A 16,330-nucleotide genomic window follows, 5' to 3' on the forward strand; every position below is an offset into this window, starting at 1 on the left:
TAAGTTGTCAGCTTCATTAGCTAGAGCCTGCAAGAATATGATCAAATGACATGCACACTAGCGCCACGTAGCGGCAAAATTGCTAACCAATCAGTGCTGCCTCAGGTTGCTTTTAAGCTTCTGACCACCTTTACTGAAGACACGAATATTCTCAGTGGTCAGGTTCATGAGCTAGAGCCATCTAAAATATGACCAATTTACATGCACACTAGCGCCACGTAGCGGCAAAATGGCGCAATAAAAATTTCAGCTGATGAACGCCGTAAGGCTTTTGAACAACTTTGCTGAAGACCGCAGCTTTCTAGAAAGTAAGGTTTTCAAGATATTGTATTAGTGTAATAGTTTACGGGTGATGCTAAACATTTTGGGGGGTGCTGCAATATTCAATTGAGGTGTTGCAATACTAGATGATGCGATTCCATACTTATGGCGGGTAGTGTACATCCTCGGTCAGTATCAGATGGTGACTGAGACAAACTGACCCTCTTTGTAGGCTATTGCCTCACACGACACGGAAACATGGCAAAATGAACCACCGCACACCAATGGACTACGGCTATATGGATATGGATTGGATCAACGGCAGCTCTCTCTATCTGCTTGGTATAAGAGAGATAGCAATAAGGATATAAATAGATTCTGTAACGATATGATAATCGGCATAGTAGTGGCCAAGTGCACGGAGTGCCTAAAAAAACGAGAAAAAAAGAAGAACGAGCATCATGAATGTTGCTAATTGTTTTTCGATATAGCCCTTGTACAAAGTTTCTAAGGCAGAAGAGTAAGGAAATCTTGTAGCCACTGGTTGAGTTTACATTTTAGAACGCCACATCATTAACACATCCTTAGTTGAATTCATTTCGAGGAAATGGACTATTCGGGGAGATGGAGTATTCGAGGAACTGGCGTTCAGGGAAACGATACTGAATGAACCGACGTTCGAGGGATACCATTTAATGCTGTGCTACTTTTCTCCAAATGTCGTTTCTCCGAACGACGGTTCTCTATGAATGACCCTCTTCCCCGAAGGTTGGGGACAAAATATTGAATGCCAAAACGTCAATAGGGCAAAATATCGAATTGCACATCGAATGAATAAAACGTCCAACACGAGAACCCGTCGAAAAGAACAAAAAAAGCGATATTATATGAAGAAACGTCAACAGTAAGGAATTCGATTAATGAGGAACAGTTAAAACATTCAAAATATTCTTATGGAATGTTATCTCTTTGATATCGTAATTTTTAGCTGGTCTTGGAAGTAATAATAAAAAAAATTAGTTGGAAATACAGTCACCCCACAGTTATGGATCAACTAAGGGTCATTTTTCAGAACAACATATGATTAAAAATCATGGTGACGCTGTACATAACAAAATTACCTCCCTGACACTGCAGAATATAGTTGTTTTTGAGAATACACCTCGAAATTTGCGGTTCTTTACGAAAAAGTTTCGATTTTGACAGAAATTTCAAACGATGTCCACCCCACAGATGTGAATCAGTGGGAGAAGAGGATCCCTATTATGGATCAAATCGACTCATATTATGGATCAGAACACTATAAAAGCAATGTATCTGCGAGGGAAACGAATGGTGTGTTAGTGAAAGCATAAGTTTTGGCGTTTGTTTCGGAATCGTCTTATCTTTGATTCATAACTGTGGTATATTGGTCAATGCCCCACAATTATGAATCAACGCTTCGGGGAATACGGTTGACATATTATTTCCTACGGTCGTAAAAAATATGCTTAAGCATATTGTAATTTATTGCAATGCTGTACAGATTTATGGTTCACAAAGGTAAAATGTGTTCTCCATAATTGCAACTATAATTGATGAGATATTACTGTTTCAATCCAACTCTGATCCATATCTGTGTGCTATCCTTAACTGTGGGGTGACTGTACTCATCCCATCGAGGGGGTGACAATGGGTCAAAGAAACTGGAATTGATTCGTACGAGGAACAAAGCAGATGTCACGGCGTGTCTGGTAGAACAATATTATCACAAAAAAATAGGCATCGCTAAATCTTTCAGCATTCGAAAATATAGGTTTTTAGTTTTCATTTGACGGGTTTCCCAAAAAAATCCACCGAGGGATCCCGAACATTTTTTTTTATTTTAAATTTTTGTTCCTTGAAGTACAATATTTTCAAATATAATCATGGTAAAAGACAGTTTTTTTTTCTTTCAAGCTCGATGGTAGCCCAAATTTCAAATGAAAGTTGATATTTCATAGATATATAAGATTACATATTGTAATAGACATAACTGTCCTATGTGATCTTGGGGATACGACACTTACTCGTACAGTGAAGGACACACTCAGTTGAGTTCAACTAATTTTCATTCTTTTAACAAGATCCGCACAGCTGAGCGGTAAGCAAATTAATTTTAACTGATATATCAGCCTAACATCAAGTTTACTTAAAACAGCACCTTTGGGTGCCGTTACCAAACGTCACTTTTACTAGGATGTCAACAAACGACCTTTTACCGAGATTTGCACATCTGAGATCGGCATTCGGATTAAGGTGTATTTGATTCTAGTGTATAACTGTTTCTGTTCATATTAGGAAAATATTAATTTTCTTTTCCTTCTTTCTGGAATTACACCCCTATTGAGACAAAGCCAGGTTCTCAAAAAAGAGTTCTTCGGTTAATCATTAACTGAGAATTTGATTCGCCTATCATGATTTTTTTTTTTTTTTTATATTGTGTGTAAGAAAAATATACTCGACCGATGAGATCTAATCAACCATCCTGAAAATTCCACAAACTACATAACGCTCTAGGGGGAAGAGGAATAGCGTTTAATGTTTCCATACAAAAAACGTTACGGAGGGGGATAGGGTGAGGTGGTCAAAAATTTCCGATTTTAGCGTTGCGTAATAAATGGACGCTGCCAAACGATTGATACGAAATAGAGCTCTTTTGAACCATTTTTACAAATCAATATCACTTGCTGCTGGGTTAATATTGCCATATTTTCCACAATTAATATGATATAAAAAACAACATGCCAAAATAGTGACTCTTTGAATTGAAAATAGTCTTGCAGTTGTGTTAACTCAACTGCTATATCCTTGAAAATATCGTGGTCAACATGCACAATCTGGTTTCATAAATAAGCAAAAATGCCACATTTGAGGAACAGAAAATCTATTCAAGATTCAAGAAACGCCATTCCATGACCAAGTAAGTACTAACAGTTTGGACTAGACCAAAAGAATCATTGAGTCAATTTTTTTTTTTCAAACAGTACTGTTTCGATAAATTCGATATCTTTGGAAGTTTGTTCATTATGTCTCTGCAACGGAAATTCCATGGACATCTGACATAAAAAAGGGACACATGATTTGAATTTGGAGATTCTAATTTGACTCCTCTTGACTTAAGTTTATGGAGCTACTGTAAAGACAGAGGCACACTCAGAAACACGGGTAGTCACAGAATGACTAAATTTTAGTAATTTATGACTATTTTCTATCTGCCTCTCTTTCATTCTGCAGGGAATTTTATTCCTGTTTGTCAATTCGCCTGGGTTGAAGCTTCAACCCAGGCGAAATGACATTTAGTGTAGAAATTCACAGCAGAATGAAAGAAAGGCACATAGAAAATAGTCATTAATGCATAAACTTTAGTAATTCTGTAACTATTTTTATTTCTGAGTGCAGAGCTCAAGGCAAACTCTTGAGTCGCTATCATCGCAAAACTCCCCAAAAATCTCCAAAAGGTAATATAAAATGCATGCTGTATGGAGCTCATTTTGCTACGACCAATAAATGCAGCCACTTGATTGATGTTGCTTTCATGAAATAGCCCAAACATTTGCAAAAGTTGCACCCTGTATTCGCTGATGTCCGCACGAACGGGAAGGTATCTTTTCGAGATATTGAAACCCTTAGAATAAAGTCATAAACATCTACTGTAAATTGCAGTTACTCAACTCTACGGGGCAAGTGGGCACATGAAATTTAACTCTTTATTCTTCCTCATACCGTTGCCAATAATCACATAATTAACCATATTTCATGTTGAAAACATATATTATATGAATATGATATCAATCTAAAAGGAGTATAAAATGGTAAAACTTTCTTGTTTGTAAGCTACTTACGTGTTTTAATTACTGCAGTAATTGTGAAAATTGTATTATTGTTGTTCTGCTTGTCAGAAAACCACTTTCACGGTGGAATTATTTTTATGATTTGATTTAACAGGAAATATCTTCCACTATATTCTTATTAAATTTTGAAATTCCAAGCTAAAAACATCAAAATAACTTCAATACTATTAAAAAAGTCTGTGTAGTGTCACTTACTCCGGGTGCCTGGATAATATTCTTAATGAGGATTTTTTAAGCTTTTTGCTAAGGCTTGGGTAACAGGGCGTTTAAGCATATTCCATTTACTTTCGTAGGCCTTTGTAATGTTGATCCATTCTACTTTTAATCTTTAACGGTTGATTGGCAAAGAAAATTCTCAATCAATAACTAAGTACTCAACGAACTCTAAGCTGGGAAGCAGGCTATGTCCCAGCAGAGGTGTAATGCCAGACAGAAGAAGAATAAATTTTATGGATTCTAACCTTGAAAAGAAACCGTGCTCGGTAAGATATACTTCCACAGTATGAATAAGTGTACAGTCGAACTTACAACATATCTAATCGAATAAGTGTCCTATAGCTCAATAAATTCTCAAAATCACATGGGACAGTTTTATTTTTTACAAAATGAAACTCAATAGATATGTATACATATTTATTTTATGAACTTTTATATGGAAATAAAACATTTATCCAACGAAGCTGTCTTTTGCAATGATTACATTTAAAAATAATGTACTCTAAAGAACAAAAATTTTTAATAAAAAATAAATGTTCGGGATCCCTCGGTAGATTTTTTTGAGGAACACGTCAAATGAAAGCTAAAAACCTATATTTTCGAATGGTGAAAGATTTAGCGATGCCTATTTTTTTGTGATAAACCTTTCCCATATACACGCCGTGATGTATAGTCATCTATTAATGTTTGATACTTGTTACCAATGGCAAAGACTATGATGCACATTAATATAAATCTTTGAATGGCGTTTGTCCTTCTGAAAATTTGATTTTCTATGACACCATGAAAAGAGGCAATATTTTTGAAGCTTATTCTGAAGTTTTTAAAAATAATATAGACTTGTTAGATTTAATTTGATGAAAGTTAATATTTGACATCTGGAAAGAAAACATCATTAGGATTCTTACATCTAAATTTCAAATATTTGCTGCGATATTTCAAATTATGTTTACACCCATTCTTACCCCTTTGACATTATATAGTAGGATATAAGAGTACAAATTAGGAGGCGATATACGTACAATTTGCGGGCAGCCTAATGGAGCATGTACGCATATCGTGTCCACGTTTGTACACTTATGCGCTATCGTATACGAGTTTGTGTTTACAGGGTTTTCACCCCTAGTAAATTAGTAAAACTTTTTTTCTCTTTTGAACAACTAAATAAAAAAATAATAAAAATTCCTAAATCGGTTTCCTTCATATTTTCGCTGATCAAAGATTTTTAATATTCCGCTAGCTTTTCATGACTACCAAGGCTAACTTTCAATGTAAACAGATCGGAGCTTTATGCTAGTTCGCCAATATGTGTATTCCAGCACACCGTGCTATGCCTCCGCACCTCTGCCACCAATTTTATTTTAATCACCATCCACTCACATATCCACATGTTACGCCAGCGAGCTTTTCATGGTTGTTGATCCCCCTCGACGACGGTAGCTTTCCTAACGAGGGGAGCTTAAATCCTGCGAACACCGAAGTCCCGACCCGCTTTAATCGCTCTGACCCTAAATCAGGTTTAATTGCAAATTTGGCTCGGTTGCTTCCGCTACCATCGACTCGGATGCTGATCTTGAAGGGGATCTTGTTGATGCTGATGTACACACAAAACCGAATCAATATGTGTTTTGCTCGTTTTGGAGCACCGAATACCGGGATGGGTGCAGGGAAGATTGCATGCCACACGACCGCCGAAGTTGTTGTTGATGTTTTATTTCGGAGAAAGTGTTCTTGTATGTATGTTCCGAAGAAATTCAGAACAAGGGCGGTGTTATTGCTGTTTCTGTTGCTGCACGTGGTTGGAAAACCAGAAAATTAATAATGAAACTTTTCGTCGATAAGTGTTTCTTATCGCAGATTTTGCTTCGAATGGGATTTCGAGACTGTTTATTGATGTGTGCAAGTTGCGGTTTCTGCGGAGTTATTGGTTTCTTGAAGATTATGGCTTGAGAATTTGGGACTTGGTGCTTGGATTTGGTTGATTGCGTTCCATAGAAATGCCCTGGAAGAACAAAAGGAAAGTCTTTATTAATATGATGATACAATAAATTTCTTCTCAACACTAAGTTGAAAATAATAATTCTTTGGATTTGTACAATAATCAAATAATAAAAATAAAGTATTTTCTTAAATTGAGCATCAATGCATAGAGACAATTTATTAAAGAATCATATATGAGATCAATCATCGGATCATATCAGTTTATCTCGATTTTTCAGCAGGCCAGAGGGAGCAACGTTTCCTTATACAAAATAAAACGTGGAATCGCTATAAATAAAAAAATCCATTAATGGCGTCGTCTTAGTTACATTTTATCATGCCATCGACCCCCGAAATTATGACATTCTTCCTCATTTTTACCAAATCTGGACACTCCATCATGCACTCATGACCAGCGACAAGGATATAAACGAGCCATTTCCCCAGAATCAACTCATCTCACTTCATTGTACAGGGTGATTACTATTTCCTGTCAGTAAATTAAGTAATCGTAGAAAAAAGATGGTTGTATGAATTTTAATTACAAGTGTATATCTAGTTTTGGATATCTATAACATTTGTCTTCACTGTACATAGATAACATATTTATTTTTTCACCTTAATTTCCAGTCACATGCGTTGTTTCAGAAGCATTACAGTTAATACGCACGTTATTCAGAAGCAGATATTTTAACCAAAAGAGACATATTTTTTCGCTAAGATTTTCCATAATCAGTCTAATTCTATTCCCTAGTAAGTCTGAAAGATTGTGGTAACATACTGATATAATCTGGCAAATTTTTCATCGGAGTTTAGTCAAAAATACATATTTGTGGAAAACGTGCGTGCCAGGTGTAACGCCTTTAAAACACCGTATATGACTAAACACTAAGGTAAATGAAAAAAGATTTGATCTTTACGTTGCAAAACAAACTTTATAGATGTACAAAACAGGATGTACACTGGAAATTAAAATTCATTCATACATCTTTTATCTACGATCAGTTACTTTACTGACAGGAATTAGTAATCACCCTGTAATAATGTCCAGGGTTAGGAGCAGGGTGGAAGGTCGTCCCAATAAAAGCATTAATCCACCCGGCAGATTTATTGATCGGATCGAATTTCGGTTCCCGTTGACTTGGAAATGGCTTACATCATAACACGCAAACACAAACTGTTCCCAAAATGAAGAAAAATGTAAGTACACCATGCGGCGAAGGATTTTAGCCATATCAGCTTGCCTCCCATTCAGGGAGCCATTTCGCCTCCGATCAATCTTGCTTCTACGGCACTCAGAAAGGACAAGATTCGTATCAGATGTTGCTGGTTCTCACGGAAGGATGCCTTACCTCACGCTGACTGGTAGAAAGCATGTGTGCAGTTTTCAAAGAAATAATAAGTACATACAACAGTTTCTTTTCTTATAAGGAGTTGTATTTTCTTGTTTTGTAGCGGGGACCTGTTTCGTCACCGTCCTTCCGTTCATTTATACAACGAATCGGAAGACTCCACCGTCCGTTCTGTTGTTCGTCATCATAATCATCATCATCATCATGCTGAAAGCTTTCTTCCTCCGCTGACGTCATTGGCGTGATGAGAGGAATACAAGGGGCTCCGACCGAACTCGAAGCTGGACTCTCCCAGCAGAAATATTGGGAAAATGACAGGCCGACTCATAATCGAATCATAAAGAAATCTCAAAAAAGGTAGGGGAAAAGCATTAATTTTCGACCACAAGAATTCTGTGCCGATTTTCGGAATTTTATACAAAGTAGGCCAAAATCATATGAACGGGTCGAAAATTAGTGCAGGGACGTAAATTGATGTTTTTCCCCTACGACAGAGTCTTAAACTCTCGTCCTTACGACATTATAATATGTTATATGCTTGTTATAATTAAGCAGTATTTTTTTTTTCACAGAAGTTTAGTGAAAGTATAGTAGTCAACTTCGTGTTCTGTGTATGTATGCTGTGTGTAGCTCTACAATTCGTAGTATTTAGTGTACTTTTGTTGAGTTTATAACAGTTAGGCTAGGATGATACGTGTTGCATGCTAAGTATAAGATTTAGTTCAATTTAGGATCTAAATTCATAGGTTTAAATTATTTAACTGCTAACACTAATCTTTTAACAGCTAACATTACCGGCTCCCTTGAAACTTGTTTCAACTCAATATTACTAACCTTTTTTAACATTACAAATATTACCAGCTAATCTTCAACATCTGTGTTGTCTTCGATGGGTAATGGGCAAATTTGGTGGACAGGACGCCTCACACAAGTGTAATTTGGTTAAATCATGGCCAAAATTATTTGTCACCCAAAATGATCTGCTCATACTTTAATATTGACTAAAAAACTGTTATAACTCAATTAGGATTAATTTCGAACCGTTTCAGGTCATTTATCCACATATCAGTGAGTATCCGTATCGAAAAAAATACCGTTGTAGACAAACAGTTTTTGATTTATTTTTTGATGGCCAATTCAACCAACAGATGAAAAAAAAAGTTGATCGCATCTAGCTCGCCAAGAGGATAAGCAATCGATGAATAACTAGAATTTTAACAGTTATTGGATTTTTCGTCAAAAAGAATACAATGTAATATTGCAATTCATGAAATCAAATTTCTTTTTAATGGAATAATAAAACTGACTGGTATGTTATATCTGGAACGCTTTCTCCATGCCCTCTATAAAAATTTTATGTATGCCTCATTTGTACAAATAATCTGATCCACAAATTTCAAGATATCACGAACGGATTATTAAGACTCTCTATGTTTTGTCAATGTGAATCGCATCAACAATACTAGGAGTCAGCCTAAGCCCATCAGTCTTAAAATTTTAATAAAAAAAGTAGACGAATATTCATAAGAATTCCTTCATAATCAGGTAAAAATTTTACAGCTGGAACAACTCCTATTCCCATGAATGTAAATCATGACATTTATTGGTTAAATCATTCAATTTTCACCCACAACTTTCAAGTCCATTGAAAATCCTTTAGATACCCGTCATTTCTGAAAGTTGGGACCATAAAACTCGATGAAAAGGACTTTAATGCGTATAATAGTGTCGATTTTTTTTTTCAAACAATGGTGTGAATTAACGTTGTTGGCTATTGTTGGATCGAGAGTTGTGAAGATTTGTTTTGCGTTGATGAATGTTTATTTCTAAGAAAATAATGCAAAATTCATGAATCATGTACGGTACGATATTAACAAACATTCAAAAGTAGCCTAAAAGTTTGTTTGATTTTTCATCAGCGAAACTCGTATCAATGAGCTTATTTTGTTGAAATAATTCAGTATCGGTTAGACATCAGGACATTCTTTTTTCTAAATTGCTTACATTCAGGCGTTTTCCGCGAAATTCTTGATTTTTTTTTAATTATTTCTAGAAATATAATTTGGAAGCATAAGGGAAGTGGTGGAAAAATGAACACCGTGCCTCTTACCGAGAAAAAACGAATTTTGATGAATTTTTATCACGCACGGACGATTTAGAGCATAAATCTGAGTGTTCGAGTTGATACGTAGGTCAATTGAAGTGAAAATATCAACGAAAACTAATATTTTCGAAAACCACGTTTGAAAATTAGAACTGACGTAACTTTTATCTCGGAAGACTTGAGGTTTTTCGGCGAGGTGAATATCGTTATGATATGATGTCAAATCTGATACCTTAAGAATTCTTTTTTAATGGGTTACAATCATAAATGGATGTATTTTCGGTGGGGCAATGAACATTAGCATCGCATTTTGATAACGATGAACATATGTGAAAATTTAGCTTTCAGTCTGAATCCATGTCGCTGCTACAGATTACATCCCTATTTTTGATGTGGTGCGATAGAACTATAGAAATTTCTCGTTTCTCCATCAGAAACAAGATGATTTCCTTAAGGTGTTCATTTTACCACCCCTTCCTCTATTCGCATTCAGGGGGCCAGAATTCAGTATGTGGAGTAATTTCAAAAAGTCACAATAATCGCATTGATAAGTGATCAGTTCACCCCGAAATGGAATCCCCCCAGTTTTTATTTCAGAGATTATTTTCAGCACTAAAACCACATTTGATAGAAAATTTCTGTACATGAGCCCGTGAGGATTACCGTCGTACTTATTTTCCTGTATTCAGTTGTTTGGCATTGTCAACATTGAAGAGAACAGATAAAACCAACCGGGAAAAATTATCCATTTCAACCGAAATTACGGTATTCCTGAAATGTGATGTTAACAACTGTGAAAGTGCTCATTGAACCCTAAGCGGAGAAGCAGGCTCTGTGCCAGTGAGGACGAAATTCCAAGAAGAAGAAGAAATTCGAAAGACATGGATTTTTTAACCATGGCACCATTACGTCTCTTACAAAGCATTTCTGTTTATTTCAAAAATTTGCTAAATCTGATTTGGCGATGTCATGTGTAAAAACTGTGATATACGTTATTTTTAAAATTAGTTATTTTACTTAAGTCAGTTATACAAATAAAAGAAATATGTTTAAATTACAATTTTCTCGGACATCACATTGAACAAACGCATTAAGAACATGCACTTCATTTGATTAGGGATAGAAGGTTATTGAAAAGCGGGCAAAAATATTCGAAAAAGATAAAAATTGATATTTTCAAAAGGCTTAAAATTTCAAGTGCGGAAATATGCGGAAGAGTTTTATGCTATAACTGATAGATAACATATGTAAGTTTCACAGTGTGGTCGAAACTTTGTCGGATATTGCCGTATAAGGTATTTTTTTCAATATTGAAGTTTACGAAAAATGACTAAAAGTTCGTTTTGCAAAATAGTCTTAAAAATAAACAAATCAAAAATATTTTTTTTGGAAAATTTTATACAGAAGCTCTTCTTGTATTTATAAACAAAAAGTTCAGTAGGAAATATATGTTTATTTTGGGAAAATTTTCTCATGTAAAAAATAATTCTGATTAAATAATATAAAAAAATAAAAAACCATTGAAAATGCTGCTTTTTTTAAATCTTTTAACATTTTTTCAAGGTTATATGACGTCTTTTCAATGTAGCCACAACATGTGGCATACTATTAGCTATGTTTAAAAAATATAGTGGGGTCAAAAATCACAATTTTTCAAAATCTAAATTATGGCCACGAATTTGTTCTAGGTGCTCCTCTGTGCAGCGTTGCCAATAGCGTTGAAACATCTGTTGTCGTTGCTGATAGTGGGTTAGGCGGTTCGAGGATATGGCTGTCAGATCAGGATCAGGAAGGGCTTTCATGGAAGTCCCGATCAAAAAATGGGCTGGGGTGAGGGCATCTATATCAGAAGGGTCATCTGATAATGGAGATAAGGGTCTTGAGTTGAGGGCGGCGGCAATCTGCACCAATAGAGGCAAACATTTTCGTATGTCAACTGGTGTGAGCCAATTTCCTTTTTTTGAGCAGTTGTTGAGGAGCGGACAGCTGCTTCCCACAATCCGCCAAAATTGGGAGCTCGAGGGGGTATGAAGAGCCACGAAATTTCTTGCTGCGACAGTTCAGCCCCAATAGCGGTCTGACCCGCCTTGCTGTGCAAAGTTTTGTAGATATCATGCAACTCATGCTTGGCACCTTGAAAGTTTGTCGCATTATCGGAATGCATTTCTTCCGGACAGTGCACTATGGTCCAGGAATCAGTTTTACGCGGAAAGATGCATGGGTGGTCCAACAAAAATAAGTTTTTCAACTCTAGTTTTTTAAATATTATTTTCTCGTCAAAGTCGTCTATGAACGACTTTTAGAAATTAACAAAACACAAATTTTCATGCAAAAAGATTGTTGATATCTATTTTAGTTCAAAAGTTATTGAAGTTTTTGCGATAAAAAATATTTGACTTTCAAGACGTTTTATTAGAGTTACAAAAATAACACGTCTGTATTTTTTTGATATAATACACAATTTTATTTTGTCTTTTGAATGCCGTCAAAAGATATTTTTTATAATTGCCCCAATCAGAGATATTCACAATCTAAGTAGGCATGTTTTTGAGAGAAAAACAACAATAACTCCTAAACGGAAGGAGATAGCGAGTTTCTTCACTCACCAAATTACGCATTTTTCAAAGCTCTAAAAGTGTTTCATAGACTACTTTGATGAGAAATTTGAATTGAAAACTCTAGAGCCAGAAAACCAGTTTTGTTCGGACCACCCTATGTCACCGTAGGAAAAAAGCTCTAAATCGGTCAATTTAAGAGATACAAAAAAACTTTTTTAGGCAAATTTGAAATTGAAATTGAATGGTCTACAACTTTGTTGAAGCATGTATCATATAATTTCTACAAATAAGAAAGCTAGTTACACAATTTCTATGAAAATGTGGTCCATCCTAATTTTCAATAATATCAAACAAAGGGCTTAACTAATACAAACAACTTTGTAGAAGACCGTTTTTGTCTAATGTTTCATTCTAAAGCTCAAAATGCATCTTTCCGCGTCAAACTGATTCCTGGACCACTGTGCAGTGGCCGATGAAATTGCGAAGCGCTGAGATGAATCCAGCCGAAGATAGGTCCATAACAAGCTCAAGATGTATGGCTTTTGTTGTGAAGCAAATAAATACGGCTATGTACACTTTAGGGGGAGCTGCTCATCGATGAGGAGGCTTTAAATAGAAGGGCCCGCAGTAGTCAACGCCAGTTATCAATAACGATCGAGCTGGGCGCACTCGAACTGACAGAAGCTGCCCCATCGGTTGCTGAATAGGCTTAGGATCGAAACGGAAACAGCGCTGGTATTTTCGTAAAACAGAGGTTACAGCTATTTTTCCATAAATTGGCCAGAACTCATGCCTTATTCCCACTAGTGTACCACTATGTCCTCCATGTAAAATTTGTTGATGATAATTTTCAATAATCAGGCAAATGGAGATGTGAGTTTGTAGAAGTACTGCGGGATGTCTGGTCGTGTAATCCTCAAGGAAGTGACGAAGAAGGCCGCCAACCTTAATGATTCCATCTTTGTCAATGAAGGGCCGAAGAAGTTGCAATGATGATTTGGGTGGAACTTGAAACCTTTTCTTCATCGATTTAATTTCTTCTCGGCACGACTCTTCTTGAACCAAACGCACTAGAAGAGTTTTTGCGGCAGAGATTTCTTGTGCTGAAAGAAATAATGAGGTATTTCGTTGTGTCGGACGTCGGCAGTTGTTCATAAATCGCAAGCAGCGAGCCACTACTCTGATGAGAGGAAGTAGCGAAGATCGTGGGGAAAAGATGAAGTTTGGCTCCAGTAATGCAGTGTTAGCTTGAACGACGATACGAGGTTCCAAATCCACTTCAGGTGGAAGAGATTCAGAGTACTCCATCAGCCATGAAGCTGATGCCTCCTTCAACCAGACAGGTCCACTTTTCCATAGATCATTCTTTAGGAAATCCTTAACAGGCATTCCCCGAGAAACAAGATCAGCGGGATTCTCTTTTCCCGCTATGTGTTGCCATAGATGCCCGTACATAATCGTTTGAATGGTGGAAACGCGATTTGCGATAAAGGTTTTCCACGTATTTGGCGGAGCTTTCAACCAATGCAAGACAACAGTTGAGTCCGACCAGAAGAATGACTTGACGCTGTCCATCGCAAGGGCCATGGTGACTGTTCGGTAAAGATGTGCAGCTTCTCTAGCTGCACAGAGCTCTAATCTTGGGATTGTCAGTCGTTTCAGAGCAGCAACCCGAGATTTAGAGGAGAGCAGCTCTATGCGTACGTTACCGAGTGGATCTACAGAACGAACGTATAAACACGTTCCGTACGCAAATTCTGAAGCGTCGACGTAATCCATAATAAACGCAAATCTGGGGATGCTGTATTCGGCCAATTTAGACAAACGGCCATGGAAGTGTATCCATTTCTGCTCTAACTGCAAAGGCACCGGAGAATCCCATCCGGTTTGAGGTAGAGCCAACTCCTGCATAATAATTTTTGCCGTCACTACTACAGGAGCGACCAATCCGAGGGGATCAAACAGTTTGGCTATTGCTGACAAAATTCTCCTTCTTGTCCATTCTCCTCCCAATTCAGAAGAACGTCCTGAATAACGGGACTTTTTAAAAGAATATCGTTATCGTATCCGCTATCCATTTGCGACGACGCATCAAAAACGACACGCACCTTGATTGTTGTGCTCGATTCCTTCAATACCGCGTGGTGCGGCAAGTAGAATGCCTTCGGTTGATCCGCCTTGTTTGATTCAGCATCTAGCTCTCTCTCCGTAATTCTTCTCATGTGTCCCAGCTCTAAATACTCCTTCATGAAAGCATTATACTGTTCCTTCATGCTCTTGTTTCTTTTCTAATCGGTTCTCTAATTTCCGATACCTATCCAGTGTCAATACCTTTGAATCCCCCATCATTTGCTCGAAGCCGACATGCTTTGGCAACTGAACAACTGTATCGCACATTCTCCGATCTTGAATGCGTATGCTTGAAATCTTCTTCACAGTCCTGTTTTTACTTGGACCAAGCCGGTTGCTCGTCACAGCTCTCCACTTTCCAAAACCTTTCGAGTAATTCCTCGAGGTTTCCGACGACAGTTGCCGTACAACAACGAACCGATTTCTCTGCCTACGATTCATCCGAATACCGAATCCACGAGTACTGGTAATTCCGGCCCCAAAACAATTCGCTTCATCTCCCTCTCATATAAGAAACGGAAGAAATGTTCAGCCCCAAGCAGCAGATCGATGCGACCACTGACATTGAATTGCGGATCTGCTAGCTGAAGCTTATCTGGGATTTTCTAGTGGGAAACTGATACCGTTGTTGAGGGCAGCTCAGCAGTCACACGTTGCAGAACCAAGAAATCCAATCCGACCGAAAACTCCGTTATTCGAGAACTAACCGTTGTGCAAACTGCATGCTCCTTGCTTGACGATAGGAATGACGACACATGTTTTGATGAAAAATGTTTGTTTACCTTGTTGTGCTACCGTGGGCGATCCCAAACTTAATGATCGTATCCAATCGGTCGGTTTTCGGCGGAGCTATCTTGTATAATCATTGGCGTAGCTAGGATTTTTTTCTGGAGGGGGCCTAGGGGGGGGCCTAGAAAATTCTTGTTTTTAAAAGTAATGTCGGTCGCATTAATCATAATTTTCACAAATTTCGTAGTTCTAACAATTTCAATTTTCGCTACCGACAAGATTCATTCTTTTTGTATTCCAATCAAAAGTTCTTCAAAAAGGCTAGCAAAAAAAAAAATCACAAGAAATGTCGTTTGTGATTCATCCAGGAAATTTTCAGGTATTCAACCATGTGTCTCCTGCATTTCTCTGACAATTCCAATGAGAATTTCTTCATGAATTATTTTCGAACTTTTCAGTGCTTTTCCCAAGAACTCTACCAGTTTTAACTGAGTTCGTCTTGGGCTTTCCACGAAAAATCATTCCTAGACATTCTGATATCACTAGAAAATTTCTCGAAGAATCTCTGTCGAATTGCTTAAAAAATCTCTTGAAGAATTCCGCCAGCGAGTACATTAGAAATTCTTTTAATAATTTCTTCTGTAAGGTCCGCTACGTACTTATTACGTATAAATTTCAATGGTTTGTTTAAAGTATCTTCCAGTTATTAATTTAAAATTTATTTAGGAGTTTTGGGAATAACTGAGGATTTTTCAAAAAAAAAAAAAAAAAAACTAGTACAAACAATTCTAGGGGTCTCACGAAAAATGTCTTCAAGATCACCCAGTAAGGATACATTCCAAAAATTATTCAGAAAGATTGCGAACAGTTTTTACAACTTTGCTTTCGAAATTCTTCCTCAAGTTGCTCTACAGGATTGTTTGGAAAAATCTCAGCAAAAACTATACAGACTTCCTGCAAAATAACATAAATGATTCTTACAGGGATTCTCGTAATATTCCACAAAGTTTTCATGAGCAGTGAAAAAGAATTCAATTGGAAAAATGTTATTCACAGTTTCTCAGAGAAGTTCTCCGTAGATTTATCTGATTTTTTTTTACGGATATTTTTTTTATTTCTCTAAAATCA

At 36.9% G+C, this 16,330-nt stretch overlaps 1 protein-coding gene across 5 annotated transcripts in view; it reads right to left on the minus strand.

The window, feature by feature from the left end:
* The window catches only part of LOC5571525, a 531,761-nt gene that overhangs the window by 451,098 nt on the left and 64,333 nt on the right, over positions 1 to 16,330 (minus strand). For all 5 annotated transcript variants that reach the window (XM_021847436.1, XM_021847435.1, XM_021847439.1 and 2 more), the window contains exon 2: positions 5,730 to 6,351. The gene's annotated coding sequence lies outside the window, so the exon portion shown is untranslated. The remainder of the gene's footprint in view (positions 1 to 5,729; positions 6,352 to 16,330) is intronic.

The sequence above is a fragment of the Aedes aegypti genome, chromosome 2, assembly GCF_002204515.2.
Source record: "Aedes aegypti strain LVP_AGWG chromosome 2, AaegL5.0 Primary Assembly, whole genome shotgun sequence".
NCBI classification, from domain to species: domain Eukaryota; kingdom Metazoa; phylum Arthropoda; class Insecta; order Diptera; family Culicidae; genus Aedes; species Aedes aegypti.